Raw genomic sequence first — 16,266 nt, 5'->3', positions numbered from 1 at the left:
GGGTTTGATCCCTGGCCTCACTCAGTGGGTTAAGGATCCATTGTTGCCACAAGCTGCGGCATAGGTCACAGATACGATTTGGATCCCTTGTTGCTGTGGCCATGGCGCAGGCTGGCAGCTGCAGCTCTGATTCGACCCCTAGCCTGAGAACTTCCATATGCCACAGGTACGGCCCTAAAAGAAAAAAGAAAAAAAGGAAAAAAGACCAAGCAGGAGTAAAATCCAGATCACTTAGCTGATTTGCCTATAATCTCACAGTGGGCAGAGGAGCCACCTTCAAAGGTGTCTTCAGAAGGTCGCGCTTCATGTTTGGCAGCTGAATCTCAGCATCCATCCTAAAGACCCCAAAGAAATAGAAAGCACTGAAGATGCTGAGTGGTTCTAGAGGTGGCCTCCTACCCCTCCTGCTTTCAAATGGTAAGACTTGAAGACGTCAGGATCCTCGGACAGATGGAGCCTTTTCTCCAAGGACTTAGGTGAGTTGGGTTAGTGGATATGGGTAAATGACACTTCTTGAGAGAAGGTTTTGCAGTTCAACCAGTCAGGAACATAATTTCCTTCTATCCACAAACCTGGGAAATTATTAAAATCCGGCATTCAACTCTCAATTTCTTTTCCTTTGTGATGTTCATAAAAATCATTTTCCTAGCCCCCTGAGGTCATCTGCAATTGGAAAATCATTGTTATTTCTCCCCACTACATTAGTCTAAAAATGAGAGATTGCAAATGAGACTGGAAAAAATACAAACCTTCTATTTTCTAAGTCCTAGTCATTCCTCAAGATCCTACTTCAGTGAATCTTCATGAAGTCTTCCCCAGCCATACACAGCCCACACTGATTTACCACGGATATTAGCTGCAGTATCAACTGCTCAGGGTTCTTCCTAACCTGGTTTCTATAAAAACTGAGAGTTAAAACAAAGAACAAGTATGGAGCCCAAAATATTAGCTTTATTACCAAATGGTTTTTCTAGGACTAACCCCTACATTTCTTTAGGCAGACCTGCCCCCAATCTCAGGCAGCCCTGGGCCAGGACAAAGGATAATCGTGCCTGGGTGAAAAATATGCTTTGGAAGAGAAGCATTCAGGAAAGCCCAGGCCATCTGTGGACAAACTAGACCCCAAGAGGAGGAAGAAGGCTAGAGCTATCTAGAGCATGTTTCACCAATCACATGGGTGACTCTGCCCCTCCATGAGGGTGGGGTGAATAAAAGGGAGAGAGAAGCCTAGACTGTGCTCAGGAAAATTTCTCCTCAAAAGAGCCAGAGATGGGAAAAAATGTTCTCCTCCAGTGCATAGTTCTACATTAAATTTCTCCATGCATAGTAGTTCTGTACCTTTACCTGGATTTTTAGGCTTTTTCGGGACAAGATCCATGTCTTAATGTGTCTTGTGTCCCTCATGGAAGCAAATCCAATGCTACATAAATAATGAGTATTTAATAAATACTTGTCTTTGAAAAGAAGGCTATTAAGAGCAGGGATTTTACAAAGGCAACTCTTCACATTTGTGAAAAGCAACTAAACCTTAGAAATTCTCATCTATTTAATCAATAGGTTGGCCAATGTATACCTGGGTCCCAAGTCAAACCCTCATACCCAAAGACCTGACCTAAAACCATGCAGCCTTATTCTCTATTGTAACAAAACAAAACAAAACAAACAAAAAAACTTCTATTTCATTATTCAGAACACATTATCACCCAAAGACCTTGAGCATAATTTGGCATAAGTTCATTTTACACACACTCAGAACCTCAATGTCTATTTCCTCTTAATGAAGTATCTATAGAAAATACCACAAGATTTGGTTAAGAGGGGGAGAAAAAAAAATGCATGTCAAATTGCAAGAAACAAGAGCTAAAAACTACCGCTCAAGGTGCAAACACAGGTAGTATACAACTAAATTCCTCCAAGTTCGTTGATGAAAATCTAGCAGTTATGTCATAATCAGAATGAAAAGAATCTATACTCAGAAGAAATGCCCTACTAGCACACCAAGCAAACTGTGGGTGTAAAATTTCTGAGTGTTTACACACCATCTGCCTAGATATTAAAAATGCAGTTCTAGGCATAAAGGGAAGCATAACAAATTAAAGAAGTTTCTAAACTGGAATGTCCTGAAATTCAAGCTTTAAAAGTTCCCCCAAATGGGAGCTGACAAGGTGAAGCCTTCTTTCTGAACAAACACAGATTGCAAGAGCATTAGTGAAGCTGTCACATATGTATTAGTCAGTGTCCTCTTCCAGGAAGACGTAATTTTTTGAGTTTCCCTAGGAAAAAAAAAATAAATAAATGCAACTTGGAGACAGATGCCTGCATCGATCCACACCAAACCAAGAAACTACCTTCTCTAAGGAAAGGTCTGCAACTCTTAACCACTATCGACCAGAGACAATTGATAGAAACACTCTGTAACAGCTTTATACAATGGTGTTGGGGTCCTATCACCTCTAGGGGCACTTCTGAGGAACACCCTGAGAAAGTGACCTTCCTAGACAGGGGTTAACTACCAAGTCAGCCTTGGAGGTGATAAAAGTAGAAAGCAGAGAAATACCTTCACAGACTGGCTCCACCAAAACCTACCCAACCCACCGAGTTTTCTCTCTAAACTGCTCAAAAAAAAAAATTATTCTTTTATTAGGGAACTCATTTAGTCATTTCATTTAATAGACCCTTATGTAATCCTTACTATGTGTCAAGCAGGGTTTTAAGTGCTTTTATCCTCTTAACAAGCCTGTTAGATGATACTCTCATTATCCCTATTTTGTAAATGAGGATGCTGGGCACAGACAGATTAAGTAACTTGCCTAAGGTCACAGAGCTCATAAGTGATTTGAATGCATATAGTTCAGACTCTTAAGTCCACACTGCTCTGCATAAGTATGAATAACTCAACAGTCTTCTTTGATCATGATCATCATGGACAGCTCCAGTTAACTCTTACTGAGACTGTTAATGTAAAATGTTTGTATACAATTTACAATATTGTCAAGAAAGGATTATATGGACAATATAACATTAATGTTTATGTTGTCAGCATGTGGGGTATATTAGAGTCCCTTCTCCAAGTAACTTAAACATAAAAGTGTAGGACAGTAGTTCTCAAAATGTAGCAAGAATCAAATCACCTGGAAACTGAAATGGCTGGGCCCACTCCAAGGTTTCTAATTTGGTGGGTCTGGGGTAGGTCTGGGGTGATTCCAGAGAACTTGAGTTTCTAACAGTCTCCCAGGGGCTGCTGCTGCTAAAGGGCACCTGAATTGGTCAGCTACACTTGCCATAACATAATGCCACAGACTGGGTGCCTTAAACAACAGAAATTTATTTTTCTCACAGTTCTGGAAGGGTGGAAGTTCAAGATCAGGCATTGGCAGGTTTGGTGTCCCCCTATGACTTGCAGATGGTCACCTTCTCACTATGTCCTAACATGGCCTTTCCTCTGTTGGTGTGTGTATCCATGGTGTCTCTCCCTCTTCTTATAACGATACAAGTCAGATTGCATTAGGTTCCCCTCAGGGACCCCTAAGGTTTAAGAGGTTTAAGTTTAAGTCAAGCACCTCCTTGGAGGCCTTATCTCCAAATGCAGTCACATGGATTAGAGTCTACCCATATGATCTCGTTTAATCTTACTTCTTTAAAGGCTCCATCTCCAAGCACAGTAACATTCTGAGGGACTAGCAGTTGGGACTTTTAACATATGAATTTTGGGAGGAAGACACAACTCAGCCCATAATAGTTTCACCCTCTGAGAACCACTCGTCTAGAAAATACAATAAGCACATGTGAAGGGCATGCCCAGCTAGGAACCCTACAAGGACAATCACCTGTCTGTGCCAACAAATTGAATGTGTTGATTTAGATCTGTTGTCATTGAAGAGCATCACTTACACCTCTCACTCCAAGCTTAATGATTTACTGTGAGAAATGTAATTGTCATGGGACCATAAATTCCTGGTTGGCCTGCCCAGGCATGCCTTCCCTGGAGACATGTTATGTGCATGAGAAACCAGATTATCAGAAAGCTGTTTGGTGATCATGGAAGCAAGACTAGGGGACTTAATATGACTCAAATAGGACAATCACTATGGAAAACAGTATGGAGATACCTTAGAAAACCATACATAGAACTACAATATGACCCAGCAATCCCACTCTTGGGCATATATCCAGACAAAACTTTCTTTGAAAAAGACACATGAACCTGCATGTTCATTGCAGCACTATTCACAATAGCCAAGACATGGAAACAACCTACATGTCCATTGACAGATGATTGGATTAGGAAGGTATGGTTTATATACACAAAGGAATACTCCTCAGCCATAAAAAAAGAATAAAATAATGCTATTTGCAGCAACATGAATGGAACTAGAGACTCTCATACTGAATGAAGTAAGTCAGAAAGAGAAAGCCAGGTACCACATGATGTCACTTATATCTGGAATCTAATATATAGCACAAATGAGCCTTTTCCCAGAAAAGAAAATCATGGACATGGAGAAAGGACTTGTGGTTGCCAAGGGGGAGGGGGCGGGGGAGGGAGTGGGATGGATTGGGAACTAGGGGTTAACAGATGCAAACTATTGCCTTTGGAATGGATAGGGAATGAGATCTTTCTGTATAGCACTAGGAACTGTGTCTAGTCGCTTATGATGGAGCATGATAATGTGAGAAAAAAATTGTATACTTGTATGTGCTGCTGGGTCACCATGCTGTGCAGTAGAAAATTGACAAAACACTGTAAACCAGCTATAATGAAGAAAAATAAAAATAAAAAAATAAAAAAAGTCAAAATATATATATTTGACTCAAATATTTCATGTCATTAGCTCTGTTGGCATTTTCCAGTGTGTATGTTTCTAGAAAAGAGGCAATATATCAGGTGAATTGATACTCAAATTGGACCAGCTAAGTACTTCTCTGGTCCCTGGATGATGCTCAAATGGGTCCACGCTATTTGATGATGCTCAAATGGGTCCACACTCTCAAACTCTCCAGCTGTCTCAGATCTGGGAGTTGCTTCCAGACATTGACTACAACTTTTTCTCTATCTTTTCTCTAAACCTTGGGGCTCACGTCCACAAACCCAAGAAAACCAATCCCTCCAGGTCCTTATTCATGAAATCCAAGAATCAAGACATTTCTGATAAAAATAACATTTCCACCTAAGAGTGAAACTATAAATATAAGTAAAAATAGATCAGGGTAGACAAATATCAAGTCACCTTAAAAAGAAAAATGGCTCCCTATCTGAGTCCTTTTAGGCTGGTATAACAAAAATGCCATAAACTGGGTAGCTTATAAATGACAGAAAATTATTTCTTATAGTTCTGAAGGTTGGGAAGTCTGAGATCAAGGTGTCTTGATTTGGTGTCTGAAAGGGGCCCACTTCCTCAAAAACAGATGTCTTACCACTGTGATTTAATATGGCAGAAGAGGCAAGGGACCTCTCTGGGGCCTCTTTTATTTTTTTAATTTATTTTTTATTTTTTTGTCTTTTTGCCTTTTCTAGGGCCACTCCCGCAGCATATGGAGGTTCCCAGGCTAGGGGTCTAATCAGAGCTACAGCCACCGGCCTACACCAGAACCACAGCAACGTGGGATCTGAGCTGCATCTTCGACCCACACCACAGCTCACGGTAATGCCAGATCCTTAACCCACTGAGCAAGGCCAGGGATTGAACCTGCACCTCATGGTTCCTAGTCAGATTCGTTAACCACTGTGCCACAACAGGACTCCAATGGGACCTCTTTTATAAGGGCACTAATCCCAGTGAGGAGGGCTCCACCCTCAGAATCTAAGCATCTCCTAAAGGCCTCACCTCCTAACACCATCACCTTGGGGGTTAGGATCCAACAGATAAATTTGAGAACATAAACATTCAGCCCATAACAGTTGTAGACTTATAATTCCTGATTTTCACCAGAATGAAGCTATTTAGACAACTAAAACTCAATGAGTCTGAAAGTAAATTAGTCTTTGAAATATGGGGGAGAGAGGACTCCTGGCAGCCAATAGTGTGGACCCATTTAAGCATCATCCAAGGACCAGAGAAGTACTTAGCTGGTCTAATTTGAATATCAATTCACCTGATATACTGTCTCTTTTCTGGAAACATATGCACTGGAAAATGTCAACAGAGCTAATGACATGAAATATTTGAGTCATATTAAGTCCTCTAGTCTTGCTTCCATGGTCACCAAGCAGTCTTCTGATAATCTGGTTTCTCGTGCACATAACATGTCTTCAGGGAAGGCATGCCTGTGCAGGCCAACCAGGAATTTATGGTCCCATGGCAATTATATTTCTCATAGTAAATCATTAAGTTGGCATCCTGACTTTATACATCAGCCTGATGAGAGCTTTTTCCACATGAGGAATCTCTCCTGAGTCCAGTCAACTCAGAAAAACCAAGATCGTAGTTTCTGAATTTGGAAGCCCAAAGAGTCAAACTCTGATTCCTCCAGGTATATGTAGAGTCTTCTAGGGACCAGTCAGCTGGTAGTACAACACACTGGATGGATGACCCCAACAAAACAAATGAACCACTTTATGATTGAGCAATAGGATCACACTTAAAAGAACAACTGAAGTATAGAACAAAAAGGATAGACTTTGGAGTCAGACAAACTTGTTAAATCCTGACCCTACAACTTACTAGCTTTGTTATTTAATCTCTGACTCAATTCTCCTACAAAACAGGAGAAATGCCTATGTTCTAAAGCAGTGGTTCTAAGAGTAGACCCTGTATGTCTTAGGCTATTCAGGCTGCTATAGCAGAGTACTACAGATTAGATGGCTTATAAACAACAGCAGTTTATTTCTCACAGTTCTGAAAGCTGGGAAGTCCAAGATCAAGTCACTTGCAAATTTGGTGTCTGGTGAAGACCCACTTCCTAGATCCTAGTTAGCCATCTTTCTGTTGTGTCTTCACATGGAGGAAGGGACAAGGGAGTTCTCTAGGGACTCTTTAACAAGGGCACTAATCCTACTCATGAGAGCACAGCCCTCAAGGACTAATGACCTCTCAAAGGCCCCAGCTCCTAACACCAACACACTGGGGATTAAGATTTTAACATATGGATATTGGTGGACACAAACATTTAGTCTTTAGCACTAGACCAGCAGGATCAACATGTTTAAGAATTCATTAAAGGCGTTCCCTGGTGGCTCAGTGAGTTAAGGATCCAAAGCTCTCACTGCTGTGGCTCTAGTTATGGCTATGATGCTAGTTCAGTCCCTGGCCTGGGAACTTCCACATGCCATAGGCGTGGCTAAAAAAAAAAAAAAAAAATTTGTTAAGAATGAAAAATTTTTTTTTTTTCTTGGTTTTTTTGCTATTTCTTGGGCCGCTCCCTCGGCATATGGAGGTTCCCAGGCTAGGGGTCTAATCGGAGCTGTAGCCACCAGCCTACGCCAGAGCCACAGCAACGCGTGATCTGAGCCGCGTCTGCAACCTACACCACAGCTCACGGCAACGCCAGATCGTTAACCCACTGAGCAAGGCCAGGGATCGAACCCGCAACCTCATGGTTCCTAGTCGGATTCGTTAACCACTGCGCCACGACGGGAACTCCAAGAATGAAAATTTTTGAACCCCACAACAGCCCTACTAAATCAGAAGCTCTGAAGACTGAGCCCAGTAATCTGCATTTTAACAAGCCTTCCAGAAATTCCCATTGTGGCTCAGTGGGTTAAGAACCCAACTAGTATCCATGAGGATGCGGGTTCGATCCCTGGCCTCACTCAGTGGGTTAAAGATCCAGCATTGCAGCATGCTTTGCTGTGGATTGCAGGTGCAACTCGGATTTGGTGTTACTGTGGTGGCGTTGACCAGTTGGCGGCTGAGTCTCCAATTCAACCCCTAGCCTGGGAACTTCCATATGCTGCAGGTGCAGCCCTAAAAAGAAGATCAGATAGATAGATAGATAGATAGATAGATAGATAAAATGAGGCTTTCAGAGAATCCTGATGCTCATAAATTTTGAAAAGCATTGATGTAGATTGTTGTGAAGATTAGAAATCATGTATATAAAGTCTAGAGTATACTGCCTAACACAAAAGCAGATACTCAAGACATTTTTGTGGATATTATTATTACTACCACAGGAAATTTGGAAAAATGAAGGGTTCTCCCAAGATCTCGCCACCCTGGTAACAATTAATTTCATTTCTTACTTGTTATTTTAAATAAATAGTCAAGACCCTTATATTTGTTCAGTTTTTATAGATTTCCCTTCTTTACTAAGCAGCCTAAATACTTTTTTATAGCCTTCTAATGTCAACAGCTGCCAAATATTTCATTACGTGGATATGCTATAATTTATGCAATTATGTCCTTAGGTATGTCCAAATATGCTGTTTCTAATTTTTCAAGAGTCATCTTTGATATACAACTTATTCCTTTTTCTAAAACATTTCAAACTCCTAGACAGAAGTATATCATGTCCCAGAGAATGAATTTCCATGAGTGCTTTTACGAATGGTATAGAAAGAAATTATTATGTCAGTGTTTTCATGGGTCTGTCCACTACTAGAAATGGTATGTCTTGGTATTTTATTAGGCAGAGAAATAGTACTATTAGAAAATTTTTAATTACTATCAAGTTTGAATATTTATATTTACTAAAATATGATGTGACCACATAAACTGTGGAGAAGTTCACATAAATTGGTAATTATTCATGATCATTTTAAATCTGAAAGACTGTAATTCTGAGTTGGATAAAAACAGATGGATTTCTGTATCCTTTCATGTGAGAAAATATGTAAATAAACAAAATTAAAAATAGATTCCTTTTACAGTTTTGTGTTTAAATATTTAGATGCTGCGTGAATTTTACTATTGGTAAATAATTCTAAATCCTGCCTTGTGTTAATCTGATGTATGTAATATATGAACAAAATTGAAAGTAATTGTGAATTATATTAATGAACATTAATATTCATATTACAAGGAAAGGCAGCTGTGTATTATGAACAAAAAATAAGAACATGATATTTAGTTTCAGTGTAATGAATTTAAACCTATAAGGAACTGAGATGTTCATCTTTGCTTCTGAATGACTATGTGGAAAATATATATAAGCTGAAAGATTCATATTGTTTTGTTTCTGCTGTTATCGCTACAGTAAGAAAGATACTATGTTTGGGAATATGGTTTGATGCAATTATAATTGGACAGATACTTATTCCTAATTCCTAATTGTTTTGCTAATGTCCTGGAATTGTACAAGTTGTTTATACTTATAAAAAGGAAGGATCTTGAATATTTCCTGTTTATTAAAATTAGAAATTCAATCAGGGAGTTCCCATCGTGGCACAGTGGTTAATGAATCAGACTAGGAACCATGAGGTTGCAGGTTCGATCCCTGCCCTTGCTCTGTGGGTTAAGGATCTGGTGTTGCCATGAGCTGTGGTGTAGGTCGCAGACGCGGCTCGGATCCCACGTTGCTGTGGCTCTAGCGTAGGCCAGAGGCTACAGCTCCGATTCAACCCCTAGCCTGGGAACCTCCATATGCCGCAGGAGTGGCCCAAGAAAATGGCAAAAAGACGAAAAAAAAAAAAAAAAGAAAGAAAGAAATTCAATCAGGCCAAGAACTATGAACTTCAGTTCCAAATAAATAAGTTGTAGAAAATATAAAAACCCACAAAACAAAGAGACATATTATGAGCTCTAATGAGAAATCTCAACAAGATTTCTAGAAACAAAATAAATTTATAAAAACCAATATTTTTTATTCTAGCCTTAATCAAATAAAAAATAATATACTCTTTACAAGAAAGTATTTATGAATTATTAAACCAAGAAAGAATATATAAGACCTTCATAGAAAATATTTTCAGACTCTAATTATAGGACATAAAAAGGATATAAATAAATTGGAGCACTCAACCTTGTTCATAGATATGATGGTAACATAGTTAAAATGTCAATTTTCTCTAAATTAACTGCCAGACTTAGTATAATCCCAAACTTCTGGTTTGAGGAACTTAAATTTATTCCAAATTCTTACGGTGAAATGAAAGAACATAGATAACCAAGTCAACTTTGAGAAAGAAGAGCAAAAAAGGAGGACTCAACTTTAGCAGATATTAACACATATCACAAAATTTTAGTATTAAAAATAATATTGTGCTCACAGAGCAAGAAATATGTAGATAAATTGAATAGAGCTCAGAGATGCACATACGCACATGCATGCACATAACACACACACACACAAAGGTATTTGATTTGTGATAAAGATGGGTACCACATAGCACAGATTATTTAGCAGCTGATGTTGTGTAGACCACTGCCTTCTCCAACTGTTACCACCCTGTCCAAACCACCATCATTTCTCACCTTACTTCTCATAAAAGCCTCCTATCTGGTCTTCCTTTTTCTTTTGATATTTTTCAGTCTATTTAAAACAGTGATCCCATTAAAACATAGTCAACTGATGGTTGTGCTTTTATTTTTTACTTTTCCCAGCTCTGTTGGGATAAAATTTGACATATAACATTGTTTATGATATACAAAGTTGATATGATACACTTATATGTTGCAAAATGATTACTACCATAGTAGTCATGCTTGTGTTTTAAAAATATGTACAACTTAGGGAGTTCCCATCATGGTTCAGTGGTTAATGAACCTGACTAGGATCCATGAGGATGCGGGTTTGATCCCTGGCCTCACTCAGTGGGTTAAGGATCCGGCAATCCCATGAGCTGGGGTCTAGGTCGCAGATGCGGCTCGGATCCTGCGTTGCTGTGGCTCTGGCGTAGGCCGGTGGCTACAGCTCCGATTAGACCCCTAGCCTGGGAACCTCCATATGCCAAGGGAGCAGCTCAAGAAATGACAAAAAAAAAAAAAATTATACATAATCAATCACAATCTTCACAACAAACCTGTGAAATAGGCACTATTATTCCCCTCCCCCATTTTAAGAGGCACAGGGAAGAAGTGAGGTACCAAAGGTCACAAGTTACTTACCTCTCTGTCTGGAGGCAGAGCTGGGATTCGCACCCTGGAATTCTAGCTCCAGAATATTTGCGACAGGTCTGTAGCACAGAAAGATTTTTTTACTAAGACTTTTTTTTTTCTATTAAGTCCCAGATTCTGAATGAGTTTATTTTTTTTCCATTTTTTTTATTACTCAAATGAATTTATCACATCTGTAGTTGTATAATGATCATAACAATCTGATTTCACAGGATTTCCATCCCACAGCCCAGGCACATACTCCCACCCCCCATACTAAGACTTTTAGATCCTCCACGTAGTTTTAATTAATTAGAAAATTAAGTTATTATGATGTTCATAATTGATTTTACAGCTATTATTCAATTAAATGGAGGAGGGAATTGTTACAAAATTTATTGCAAAATCCAGCGTGTTGCCCGGCCCAGCTTTCTGATGTCTGCCTGGTTTCTAGTGCACTTCTCTCTCCATTATTCTCCTCTGCAGTGGGCAATGGAGACCTTTCTTTGGTCCCTTGGTTCTTCCATCTCTCCATGGGGGAATCAGACTGACAAGGAGGCCCACACATTCCAAAGCGGTCCCCACACCAGGCTGTGATGCAACAGTGCAGGTGTGAAGGTGGGACAACACATCACCTGCTTTTGCTGGAGCTAAGGGAGGCTGGGAAGGGAGGCTAGCATGGGCAATAGAGTAATGTGGGCTGAAGGGGCTCAATTCACAGGACTCAGCTTGCAATAACCTGAAAGCCACTAAAAAAAAGCAAAAAGAGCAATGCAAAGTGCAAGATGGACTGCAGTGTGTATGTGTGCGTGTGTGTGTGTGTGTGTGTGTGTGTGTGTATGGAGAGGGTGACATTTAATGTATCAAGACTCTCCTCTGTATTGAAAAAACCATGTATTTAAACAGGCCCTGCCTAGAGCACCTCAATTATCTAAATCAGCTAAGAAGTCAGGGACATTAACCCAACCTTAAAGACAAATATTGACTTGTGTGGCCATGACCTAAAGAAAAGACATAATTAAACTCTAAACATGAAAAACTGAATGTATCATTTACCTTTTGGGTTGAGGTTTTGGGAAATTTGGTAAGCAGGAAGGGAACTGATGATATATTTGCTATTAACAACTAACATTATTTTTTCAAGTTTTATTGAGAATATAATCAACTTATAATATCATATAAGTTGAAGGTAGACAACATAAGGATTTCATATATGTATATTACTGTGAAATGGAGGTTCCCTGACTAGGGGTCAAATTGGAGCTGTAGCTGGAGGCCTACACCACAGCTCACAGCAACACCGGATCCTTAACCTGCTGAGCGAGGCCAGGGATCGAACCTGCATCCTCATGGATACTAGTCAGATTCATTTCCACTGAGCCACAACAGGAACTCCTAAGACAATTTTTTTTTTCTTGTGATGAGAACTTTTAAGATCTATTCCCTTAGCAACTTTCAGGTATATAATATAGTACTGTCAAATATAGTCACCATAGTAGATACTGCACCCCCAGAACTTATCCATAAGTCCACCTTCGCCCATTTCCTCCACCCCCATCTCCTGTGACAACTAACATTATTTCATTTGAAATTTAATAAACATGTATCAAGAGCCTTCTAGATTTATCACAGGTAATATTAACTGAATGTTCAATACATGTGCCAGACACTGAGCTTTCTATTCAACCTGAATTATTTCACTTGACCTTAACATAACTTTGTGGAATAAGGAATTACTATCTTCATTTTATACACAGAGAAACTGAGACTTACCTTGACACCAACAAAAGCCTCCTGTCTGATTTTTCTGCTTTTTATTTTTATACTCTTCAGTTTATTTAACAATGATCCTGTTAAAACATAGTCAAAACATGCCAGTAAAGAAAGGAACAAGAATTTGAATTCAAGTCCAATTCCAAAACCTCGGCCTTTAAAAAAATATATTTTTTTACTGATAAAAGATTTGCTCATTTGAAAAGAAATAAAGTATAAAAGATAATAGAGTAATTAAGAATAATAGAGAGAACACCTATGTCCCTACTAACTAGCTTAAGAAGAAAACATTTCAAATACAATTAGGCTCCTAGGTTCATTTCACTCCCTCTCTTACAGAGATGATCATAAACCTGAATTTGGTGCTTATCATTCTCAAGTATCCCTTTATATTTTTTCTACATATGTTGGTATACTTAACAATATATGACAATGTTTGGCATGCTTATTTAAACTTTAAGTAAATGGAATACTGTAAATACCCTTTTACAATTTGATTTTTCACTCATATGGTAAGCATGCAAAATTTACCATGTTGATAACTTTAGCTTATTTATATTATCTAGTGTATAATATTTCATTTCATGAACACATCATGATTTATAACCTGTTCTTTGCTGATGAGCATTTAAATGACATTTGACTTTAATTATTACAAATAATGTTGTGATGAACATACTTACACTCTTCTTCTTGGGCAAGAATTTGTCCAGAGTATGTAACTAGAAGTAGAACTGTTGGGTCATAACTACACTTATATCTTCAAATTTATTTGCTGTTGTAGAACTGCTCCAGAGTGATTGTTCTAATTGCCACTCTCATCACCAGTGCATCACAGTGCATGGCAGGATCTGTTTCCCACATCTTTGTCAGCACTTGGTTTTAGCAGATTTGTTAATTTTCTTTACTCTGATAAGCATAAAATGGCATCCAATTGTGGTTTTAATTTAAACTTTTCCTCATCACTAGTGAGGCTGAGCTGATTTTCATTAAGTTTGTTCTACTACTAAGGTTTCCTTTTCTGTGATTTATCTCTTTATCGATTTGAGCCAAGAGGTATGAATACACGACTCTCAAGGACAAAAAGCTAGAGCTCAGGGCTCAGTATTAAAGATGCTCAATGTCTAGTAGGACAAACAGACAAGGATAAACATCAGTAATTCTGCAAGGTAAGTTGAAAGAATGGAGTTGATGGGCAAAGGAAGGCTTTCTGGCATAGACAGCCCTTAGCTAATGGCTTGAGAGTTCATGGCAGCCAGGTACAGAGTGGGAAACTAAAGAGTTTAACCTTTTTCTCAAGATTACCCAGCAAGTATGTGGCACCGCCAAAGCTAGAACCCTAGATTCTCTGGCTCTAGAAACGTGTATTCAATTAGGACATCCCTCAACACGTTGCATGGCACCCTGTAACACTCCATTTTTATTACTACTACAATTCTATAATGGCCAGATCTTCATAGAAGAAAGTCTTGAGGTACTGGTTAGAAATGTCTGGTAAATGCAGGGGAAGCAACACAGATCCACCCAGTGGTTTGGAGGACATTCACTGTGATAAAGGAAATATGATCAGGGCTTTGCTGCTAGAGAAGCTTACAGTCGTCTGTAAAAGAATAAAAACAGCATGTTTACAGAACAGAAAGAAAAATGGTTTGACTAGCGGAGCCTACCCTTGCCAGGATATGGCAGGAAAAAGAAGAGTGTCCAGTGCTGAGGGGTCAAGAAGAATGGGATTAAGATGGCAGAATAGAAGGACTGGCACTCAACTTCTCTCCCAAAAACAACAAAATTCACAACTAAAGGCTGAGCATTTTTCAACCAAATGGACCAGAAACCTTGAAAAAGATATCCTACTCCAGAAGAAAAAGAGGAGGCCACATCAAGAGGTAGGAGGGGCAATTACACAATATAAGCAACCCCATACCTCCAGGTGGGAAGCTCCACAAACTGGAAACTAACTGGTTCACAGAGACTCACCTACAGGAGTGAGAGTTCCGAACCTCACATCAAATTCCCACATGTGGGGATCTGGCACTGGGAGAAAGAGCTCCCAGAGTATCTGGCATTGAAGGCCAGTGGGGCTTATGCACAGGAGCTCCATGGGACTGGGGGAAATGGAGACCCCATTCTTAAAAAGTGCATACAGACTTTCACGTGCACTGGGTCCCAGGGCAAAGCAAAGTCTCCATAGGAATCTGGGTCAAACCTGACTGCAGTTCTTGGAGGACATCCTGGGAAAACAGGGGTGAATGTGACTTGTTGTGAGGGAAGGACATTGAAAGCAAAGCTCTTGGGAATCTTCATCAGCAGTGCCTTTCTCTGGAGGTGGCCATTTGGGGAAAATCTGGCCACACCAGGTCAGCACTGAGAAGCCCCAGGGCAAACAACAATCCAGGTGGGATCACAGCCCTTCCCCTCAGTAAACAGGCTGCCTAAAGACCCCTCAGGCACACAGTCACCTCTAATCCCATCCAGAGACTAAGCCCCACCCACCAGAGGGATTAGAATCAGCTCCATCTACCAGTAGGCAGGCATCAGTCCCTCCCATCAGGAAGCCTACACCAAGCCCCCATACCAACTTCAGCCACAAGGGGGGCAGACACCAGAAGTAAGAGAGGCTACAACTCTATTATCTATAAAAAGATCACCACACCAACAACTTATAAAAATGAAAAGTCAGAGAACTATAACTCAGATGAGGGAAAAAGAAAAAAAAAAAAAAAAACTCAGAAAACCAGATAAGTGATCAGGAGATTCTCAGCCTCCAGGAAAAAGACTTTAGACTGTTGGCACTGAAGATGATGCAAGATACTGGAAATAAACTGGAGGCAAAAATGGGTAACTTACAAGAAACACTGAGCAAAGAGATACAAGATATAAAACTTAAGAAGAGATGCAAAATACAACAACTGAAATAAAAAATTCACTAGAAGCAGCTAACAGCAGAATACAGGAGGCAGAAGAACAAATAAGCGAGGTGGAGCACAGATTAGTAGAAATTACGGATGCAGAACAGAAAAGAGAAAAAAGATTGAAAACAAATTAAGAGAGTCTCAGGGAACTGTGGAACAATGTTAAACGCACCAACATCCGTATTATAGGGGTGCCAGAAGGAGAAGTGGGGGGGACAGAAAAAATATTCCAGGAGATAATAGCCAAAAACTTCCCTAACAGGGAAAGGAATCACTCACTCAAATCCAGGAAGCACAATGAGTACCATATAAAATAAACCCAAGGAGGAATACACCGACACACATAATAATCAAACTGACCAAAATTAAAGACAAAGAGAAAATCTCAAAAGCAGCTAGGGAAAAGAAACAAGTAACATACAAGGGAACCCCAATAAGGTAATTGGCAGATTTTTCAGCAGAAACTCTGCAGGCCAGAAGAGAGTGGCATGATATACTTAACGTGATGAAAGGAAAAAACCTCCAACCAAGATTACTTTACCCAGCAGGGCTCTCATTCAGATTTGAAGGAGAAATCAAAACCTTCACAGATAAGCCAAAGCTAAGAGAAT

The sequence above is a fragment of the Sus scrofa genome, chromosome 3, assembly GCF_054392235.1.
Source record: "Sus scrofa isolate SSC_HxYL_T2T_F1_AM1 chromosome 3, Sscrofa_HxYL_maternal_Yorkshire_Landrace_v2.0, whole genome shotgun sequence".
NCBI lineage: Eukaryota > Metazoa > Chordata > Mammalia > Artiodactyla > Suidae > Sus > Sus scrofa.
This window is presented reverse-complemented; position numbering follows the sequence as displayed.